Source organism: Vombatus ursinus, unplaced genomic scaffold, assembly GCF_900497805.2.
Source record: "Vombatus ursinus unplaced genomic scaffold, bare-nosed wombat genome assembly UNPS02014821.1, whole genome shotgun sequence".
Taxonomy (NCBI): Eukaryota; Metazoa; Chordata; class Mammalia; order Diprotodontia; family Vombatidae; genus Vombatus; species Vombatus ursinus.
The window spans coordinates 49,423,002-49,432,619 of NW_020954599.1; the positions used below are offsets into that span (position 1 = coordinate 49,423,002).

General features: G+C 34.9%; 1 pseudogene; it reads right to left on the reverse strand.

The window, feature by feature from the left end:
* Positions 1 to 900: 900 nt before the first annotated feature.
* Positions 901 to 1,751, reverse strand: LOC114024305 (annotated as a pseudogene).
* Positions 1,752 to 9,618: the final 7,867 nt, after the last annotated feature.

A 9,618-nucleotide genomic window follows, 5' to 3' on the forward strand; every position in this document is an offset into this window, starting at 1 on the left:
TAATGATAAACTAATATTGTTGTATGGTGTTATCAAATAAAGAAAATATTTTCACATAAAGATATAAAAGCTGGCAGCAAGAAATTCTCTAACAGACAAGTTGCCCCAGCCTATCACCATGCCATTGAAGACCTGTTTGAATGATAACACATGCAATATAAACAGTGATAAGTCAGAAAATATTTGAAAGCAACAAAATCGTACATGTTATTAAATAACAAATATTTGAAAGCAACAAAATCGTACATGTTATTAAATGACAAAGCATGTTTAGAGTTTTTATTTAAAAATCTCACTGCTCATTATCAAAGTTAAAAGATTGCTTGCCTACCAATACATACTGTAAACATAGGAAATTCTCAATAAGGAAAGATGGGTTTAGTGTAATCTGATCTTTTACAAAAAATTATTGCAAGTTATTGATAACAATTTCTTTTTTACTTTCTTAAGTCTAATTCTCTTGAAAATTAAACCAATGTTTCCACTCCTTCTATCTAAAGTTAACCATGGTCACATTAGGAAAATGCCTTTGTTTATTTGTTAACCAGAAATACTATTCAAGTGGCACATATTTCCATCTGCTTCTTAAGCTGAGTTTCAGCTTCACTACGTTTTACAAGAAAATAGAAGACTTGCAGAGGTCCTACAGTGTCTTTCATGTTGCAACTGAGGTTTAATGATGGCAGTGGAGGAAAGCAGTGGTGATGCAGAGTAAGGCCAGCCCAACTACCCTTAACTGGCCATGGGATTTTTTTTTCCTGTCTGGCTTGCATTGCAGCAGGGAGGATTTTCTGGTCAGGTTGCCTCCACCAAACCTGACTTAAGGAAAAGGTTGACATGCTGTGGTTAATACAGTTTAAGGGTCATGTTCATTCTATCTTAGGTGAATAGAGTCTTCCTTCAATCTGTTGGTTGGGGTATGATACTAATATAAAGAAAATTATCAGGGTAACTGAGATGTTCACTTAGCCACTGCAAAGATGTCTCCAACATTGGTTGAATTCTATGAATCATAATTTGATTCTTCTTTACCCCATCTTCAGGAGTAATTGCATGCAATTGTCCATCTGCAGCAACTTGTCAAAATAAATTCTGAATGAAAGGTTGCTCAGTTGTTGCCTGATATATTCTAAAAAGTATGTATTGAAATCCATTATCTTCTGCAGGATATTCCATGAGTTTCCAATTAGTGGCCCAAAAAACTGGTCAAATTTATCATTTTGTAATCCCATTCAGATTTGTTTATGATCCTTTTCTGCATTTCATTGATGACTTGCCTTTTATGTTTTAAAGCATCAGCTTCTTTCATACAAGACATAAAATGGGCTTCAATTGTATCCTTAGATGGACAATGCAGATCTTTCTGTGGAAAACTCTCAAAATGTACTGTGATATTCCAAGGAAAAGGTGTATTTGATGCAAGAAGATCAAACAGAAAATCAATTGGATAATGCCATTTCAGTGGTGTGCCTTTATATTCTAACCATATCTCACTAATGTCTTCTTGTCTCATAACCTTCTGAAAGTGCTTTTTCACTTTGTCAGTAACCGACATCAAGTAACTTACTCTTGGTGAAAACAAATAATAAGTTCTGCTTCTCTTTTGGTTATCTCATCCTGATAGAGTGTAAAACAGGTTGGTGTTCATCCAAACCATACATCTCAAAGCACATCTTTGTCATCTGTCATTCTTCCAGTGGATAAGGCAGCATATATAGACTAAAGTTTTTCTTTGACCAAAGATACACTGAGACCCTAAACAGTGAGGGCTCACACAGCCACTAAGAACACAGGAGCAGGGGAGTGGGGGAGGAAAGGGTAAGTAGGGGGGACCCCCACAGTGGGGGCCACTTCTGTATTAGGGACCTCCTGGAAATTCTGAGGTTCACACCAGCAAGGCAACAGTCTTCAGTGGCGCTAGAAGATGATCAAATCATGTGTATCTCTTTGAAGACAAGATAAAGAAGAAATTGTAGGTGCTATGAGTTTCTGTGTTTGAAATGATCCTGGATTGAGTGGGTACCTTGTGAAATAGAGGTCTAGAGGAGAAAATCACCAAGTAGAGGAAACCATAGGATTAGAGGTATTGACAAGCATCTGAAGAGCACTCTAATGAAGGCAGAAGTTTTTAGTATCAACCCAGGTTATCTGCTCTAAAAAGCTTATAGATCTTATGATACTTCATTAATACCTCCCTTCTCTGCAAGCAGGCAGTATATCTTCTCTTTCTCCCTCCAGCTGATTGCTCTGGGGCTTCCAGGTCTTGGTTTTGTGCTATAGAACCCACTCCTTCCTTTCAATCAAACACTCAGAATTTCTATGGTCAGAATTTCCATATTTACATTTATTTATAGAATTATTCGTTGAATTATGAATCTAGAGCAAGAAGAGCCCTCACATACCATGTTGCACAGGTCCTAGAAAAACTTAACACTCAATATCTTAACAAAGTAGCAGGAAGATTAGCCTAGATATTTTCTCCAGAAAAGTGCAGTTCATGACCATAGCATAAAATCAAAAGTCAGTAAGCTGATGTGAAGAATGAGCAAAACATTAAAAAGTCACAAAACCATAAAAATTGTTACAGTCCCATTAACACTCAAGACACAAATTCAGAAGAAGAAAATGATTCCAAAACAAGCAAAGTCATAAAGAAAAACACAGATTGGGCACAAATTCAAAAAAAAAAGTCCTTGAAGACATAAAGCAAGAGGTTTTTTAGGGTAGTATTTTTTAATAAATAAAAAAGAGTCCTAGAGGAAAAATCAGAAAGGGAATGAGAATTTGGGGGGAAGAACTGTAAAGAGCTTGGTGCAAGAAGTATAAAATTTTATTTAAGCAAAAAATTCCCTGAAATTTAGAATGGACCAAATGAAACATAATGACTACATTCAACAAGAAAGAATGATGAAACTAAGTTAAAAGACATAAAACTAGAAGAATATGTAAATTATCTCATAGCAAAATTAACTGACCTGGAAAGCAAATCACAGAGAGACCATTTAAAAATCATTGAACTATCAGAAAGCCATGACCAAAAAAAGAAGAGTTTAGACAAAATGATTCAAGAAACCACAACATTGCCCAGATCTTTTAGAATCAGAAGTCAAAGTGGAAATAAAAATCCACAAATTATCTCCTAGAAGAAACTCCATCATGAAAACTCCCAAGAACATTATAGCAAAAAAGTAGAACTTCCAGGTGAATGAAAAAAAATTAGAAGTAGCCAGAAAGAAAGAATTCAAGAAATCAGGGGCTACATTCAGAACCAAATATTATTTAGCATCCACATCCATCCACATTCACTCAATGAATGGAGAGTTTGAAATACGGTATTACAGAAGACAAAAGCTATATAGAATTCCAGACCTGGAGTCAGGAAGACTTTAGTTCAAATCTGGCCTCAGGCAAATAATAATGAGTCAGAAAGACCTGATTTCAAATCTGGCTTCAGAGACTTACTAGCTGTGTGAGCCTGGGCAAGTCACTTAAGCCCTGGTTATGTTAATTTCCTCATATGATGAGGAATGAGCTGAAGAAGAAAACAGAAAACCACTCCAGTATCTTTGCCAAAAAACCCAAATAGGATAAAAAAATGTCAAGCATGACTGAAAACAACTTAACAACAACAACAAATCATTAATTGCAAGTAGACCCAGAAAAATTGAGCACTATGCTACAGGGAGGGGGAAAAAAAGCCTTAAATGAAATAGAGAGCTACCAAGAATTCCTGATTTAAAAAAAAAATGGAACTGCATAGAAACTCTGAAGTGTAAATGGGATTCAAGAGAAATATGTAAAGGTAATAAGAGGGAGTAATCACAAGTAATTAAACAAGGATATACTGTTTGTATTGTAATATCGTTAGGTGATATATGTGTTTTTTTCATAACTGTCATCAGAAAGAGAGTCAAATTACACAGAGGTCATGGAAGTGGTTTTGTTTTTGTGATCTTAAAAGAAGAATGAAATGAGAATGGAAGAATTCACTTCAAGGAAAAGGAGAGAGGAAGGTACAGAAAATCTCACATAATAAGCATGCACAAGTAAACATCTATGCAAATAACAGAGAAAGAATGTGGGGGGAGCAAATGATGCTTTAACCTCACTCTCCCAGTGGAGCCAAGACAGCAGAGAGAAACCAGAAAATTAGCTGAGCTCTCCCTAGTTTCCCTCAGAAACAACACTAAATCAAACCTCCGAGTTCTGGAGTGACAGAGCCTACAAAAAGTCAGAGTGAAACAATTTTCCAACTTAATAAAACTTAGAAGGACTTCAGGAGAGATCTCAGTTGGATAAAAGGGGAGCACAGCCCAGTAGAGGCAGTGTCTGGGAAAGTCAGTGGGAGATTCTCAATCACAGCACAGATCAGCAACTAAGGCTTCTCTGTCCTGGCACAGCAGGCCAACTGTGAGGCCGCTGGTCCCAGAACAGAATGCAAATTGCCAGTACCAGAAACTAGGCAACAACAGGTGCCACTAGACCAGGCCACCTCAGTTAAGTGAGCAAGTTTCCAGCAGCTGAGGCCCCAGAGCACAAAGCCAGTAACCAGGCCACCAGTCCACAGCACAAGAAGGTTGGGAGAGTGTGCCCTGTGCCTCAGAAGGAGAGTTCAACTTAAAAAGCCATGAAATAGGTAAAAAAAAAAAAAATGAGCAAGCTGCAAAAAACAAACATTGACCCTGGTGACAGGGAAGATCAAAACACAAACTCAGAAGAGGACAGCATTGTCAAAATGCCTACATCAGAGACCTCAAAGGGAAATAGGAACTGGTCTTAAACACAAAAAGTCTTCTTGGAAGAGCTCAAAAAGGATTTTAAAAGCCAAATTAGAGAGGTAGAAGAAAAATTGGGAAAAGAAATGAGAGATATTCAAGAGAGAGTCAACAGCTTGGAAATGGAAGGACAAAAATTGACTGAAGAAAACAATTCTTTAAAAAAATACAGTTAGCCAAATGGAAAAAAATCCACTGAAGAAAATACATACTTAAAAAGTAGAATTGGCCAAATGGAAAAGGAGGTGCAAAATCTAACTGAAGAAAATAATTCCTCAAAAAATATAATTGGGCAAGTGGAAGCGAGTGACTTTATGAAACATCAAGAATCAGTTGAACAAAATCAAAAGAATGAAAAAAAATTGAAGAAAATGTAAAATAGCTCATTGAAAAAATAACTGACTTGGAAAACAGATCCAGGAGATATAATTTAAGAATTATTGGCTATTTGAGGGCCATGACAAAAAAAAAGAGCCTGGACAGCCTCTTTCAAGAAATTATCAAGGAAAACTGTCCTGATACCCTAAAATCAGAGGGTGAATACTCATTGAAAGAACCCACTGATAATCTCTTGAAAGAGATCCCAAAATGAAAACTCCAAGGAATATTGTAGCCAAATTCCAAAATTATCAGGTCAAGGAGAAAATAGTGCAAGCAGCCAGAAAGAAACAATTTGAATGTCATGGAACCATAGTCAAGATTACACAAGACTTAACAGTTTCTACATTAAAGAGTCACAAGGTTTGGAATATGATAGTCCAGAAGGCAAAAGAGCTTGGATTACAACCAAGAACAAACTACCCAGAAAAATTGAGCATATTTTTCAGGGGGAAATATGGACATTCAATGAAATAGGGAAATTTCAATGGTTGCTAATGAAAAAAAACAGAGCTAAATAGAAAATTTGATCTTCAAATATAAGACTCAAGAGACACATAAAAAGGTAAACAGGAAAGAAAAAACAAATATGTTATTTAGTAAGATTAAACAATTTACATCCCTACATGAGAAGATGGTAATTATAATCCCTAAAAATTGTGTCTTTATTACAGCAGTTAGAAGGGATATACATAGACAGACGGTGTAGGTATAAGTTGATTTTGATGTGATGATAAAAATAATTAATTGAGGGGTGAAAAAAGGATTATACCATGAAAAGAAGAAAGGAGGAAGAAGAATAGGGTAAATTACAGCACATGAAGAGGTGCAAAGACCTATTACAGTAGAGATAAAGAAGGGAGGGGGTGAGCATTGTTTGAAACTTACTCTCATTGGATTTGGCTCAGAAAGGGAATAAACATGAACATTCAGTAGGTTATAGAAATCTATCTTTTCCTATAAGGAAGTAGGAGGAGAAAGGGAAAGAAAATGGAGGGGGGCTGATAGAATGAAGGGCAGATTGAAAGAGGAGGTAGTCAGAAGCAAAACAATGGTGAAGAGGAAGAGGATGAAAGGAGACAGAAAAATATAAAAGGGGGATGGAGGGGGATAGGATGAAGAGAAAGACACAGCTTTACATGAATAAAATAGAGAAAGAAGAGATCCATGAATTGGACGTGCAATGAAAAAAGCCAGAAAAAGAACAAACTAAAAATCCCCAATTAAATACCAAATTAGAAATTCTGAAAATCAAAGGAGAAATTAATCAAATTGAAATTAACTATTGAACTAATAAATAAAACTAAGAGCTGTTTTTATTTAAAAAAACAATAAAATAGATAAATTTTTGGTTACTTTAATTTAAAAAAAAAGAAAAACCAATTAATAGTATCAAAAATGAAAGGGGCGAATTTACCACCAATGAAGAGGAAATTAAAATAATTATTAACAGCAATCTTGCCCAAACGTAGGCCAACAAACTGTCAATCTAAGTGAAATGGATGAATATTTACAAAAATATCAATTGCCCAGATTAACAGAAGAGGAAATAAAATAGTTAAATCACCCCATTTCAGAAAAAGAAATTGAACAAGCCATCAATGAACTTTCTAAGAAAAATTTTCCAGGGCCAAATGGATTTAAAAATGAATTCTATTAAACATTTAAAGAACAATTAATTCCAATACTATATAGACTATTTGGGGAAATGAGTGAAGAAGGAGTCCTATCAAATTATTTTTATGATACAAATATGGTGCTATTACCTAAACCAGATAGAGCAATCAATATAGAAAAAGCTTTTGACAAAATATAGCACCCATTCCCATTAAAACACTACAAAGCATAGGAATAAATGGAGTTTTCCTTAAAGTGATAAGCAGTATCTATCTAAAACCATCAACAAGCATTACCTGTTATGGGGATAAGCTAGAAACTTTCCCAATAAGATCAGGGGTGAAATAAAAATGTCCATTATCACCAATATTTATTATTCAATATTGTACTTGAAATGTTAGCTTTAGCAATGAGAAGAAAAAGAAATTGAAGGAATTAGAATAGACAACGAGGAAACAAAGCTATCACACCTAGAGAATCAACTAAAAACTATTTGAAATAATAATTTTATCAAGATTGTGGGATATAAAATCAAACTACACACATCATCAGCATTTCTTTATATTACTAACAAAGTCCAGCAGCAAGAGATAGAAAGAGAAATTCCATTTAAAATAACTATAGACAATACAAAATATTTGGGAGGCTATCTCTCAAGACAAACCCAGGAATTATATGGACACAATTACAAAACTTTTCACACAAATAAAGTCAGATCTAAATAACTGGAAAAACATCAGCTGTTCATGGGTAGGCTGAGCTAATGTAATAAAAATGACAATTCTCCCTAGGCTAATTTACTTATTCACCACTATACCAATCAAACTACCAAAAAAATTATTTTATAGGGCTAGAAAAAATAATAAGATTCATCTGGAAGAACAAAAGATCCAGAATATCAAAGGAATTAAATGAAAAGAAATGCTAGGGAAGGTGACCCAGCTGTTCCAGATCTTAAATTGTATTATAAAGCAGCAATCATCAAAATTACTTGGTAATGGCTAAGAAATAGAGTGGTGGATCAGTGGAATAGGTTAAGTAGACAAGACACAGTAATCAATGATTATAGTAATGTGTTGTTTGATAAACCCAAAGATCCCAGTTTCTGGGGTAAGAAATCACTATTTGACATAAACTGCTGGGAAAACTTGAAAAGAGTATGGCAGAAACTAGGCATAGACCAACATCTTATAATATACTAAAATAAAGTCAAAATGGGTACACAATTTAGATATAAAGTCTGATAGTGTAAGCAAACTGGAAGAGCAAGGAATAGTTTACTTGTCAGATTTATGGAGAAGGGAAGAATTTTTGACCAAACAATTGATAGAGAACATTTTGAAATGTGAAATGGATGATTTTGATTACATTAAGTTAAAAAGTTTTTGCACAAAGCTAATACAACTAAGATTAGAAGGAAATCAGAAAGCTGGGAAATAATTTTCATGCCAGTGTCTCTGGTAAAGGGCTCATTTCTAAACATTATGGAGAACTGAATCAGATTTATAAGAAATCAAGTCATTTCCCAATTGATAAATGTTCAAAAGATATGAACAGGCAGTTTTCAGATGAAGAAATTAAAGCTACCTATAGTCATATGAAAAAATGCTCTAAATCACTATTGACTAATGAAATGCAAATCAAAACAACTCTAAGTTACCACATTACACCTATCAGATTGGCCAACATGACAAAACAGGAAGATGATAAATGGTAGAGAGGATATGGGAAAAATTGGAAGACTAATGCATTCTCCATGGAATTGTAAACTGATCCAACCATTCTGGAGAGCAATTTGGAATTATGCCCAAAGGACTATAAAACTCTGCATACCCTTTGATCCTACTACTAGACCCAAAAGAGATCATTAAAAAAGGAAAAAGACCCACATGTACAAAAATGTTTATAGTGGCTCTTTTTGTGGTGGCAAAGAATTGGAATTTGAGGGGATGCCCATCAATTGGGAATGGCTGAACAAGTTGTGGTGTATGAATAAAATGGAATATTATTGTGTTATATGAAATAATGAGCAGGCACATTTTTTATTAATTTATTTTTATTTATCAAGAATCACTTCCATAAGCTTTTGAGTTTAAAATTTTTCTCCCCCTTCCTCTCCACCACCCTTCCCATGACAGCACACAATCTGATATAGGCTATACATTTACATTCATATTAAACATATTTTCACATTAGTGATGTTGTAAGTAGAAATTAAAACCAATAGGAGGAACCATCAGAAAGAGGAAACAAAACTCAACAGAAGAGATAAAAAATAACAATTCAGCTTCTATAGTTCTTTCTTTGGGTGTGGATAGCATTTTCCATCACAAGGCCTCTAGAGATGTCTTAGATCCTTCTATTGCCAGGAAGGATGAAGTTTATCAATATTAGTCATCACACAACGTGGCTGTTATTGTGTACGATGTTCTCTTGGTTCTGCTCACTTCACTCAGCATCAGACCATACAAGTCTTTCCAGGTTTTCTGAAGTCAGCCTGTTCATCATTTCTTATAGCACAATAGTATGCCATCACATTCATATACCACAACTTGCTCAGTCATTCCCCAATTGATGGGCATCCTCTCAATTTCTAATTCTTTGCTGAAAGAGCTGCTATGAATATTTTTGTATATGTAGGTCCTTTTCCCATTTGTGTGATCTCTTTGGGATATAGCCCTAGAAGTGCTATTGCTGGGTCAAAGGGTGTGCACATTTTTATAGCCCTTTGGGCATAGTTCCAAATTGCTCTCCAAAATGATTGGATCATTTCACAACTCCACCAACAATGCATTAGTGTTCCAATTTTCCCACATCTTCTCCAACATTTATCATTTTCCTGTTTTGT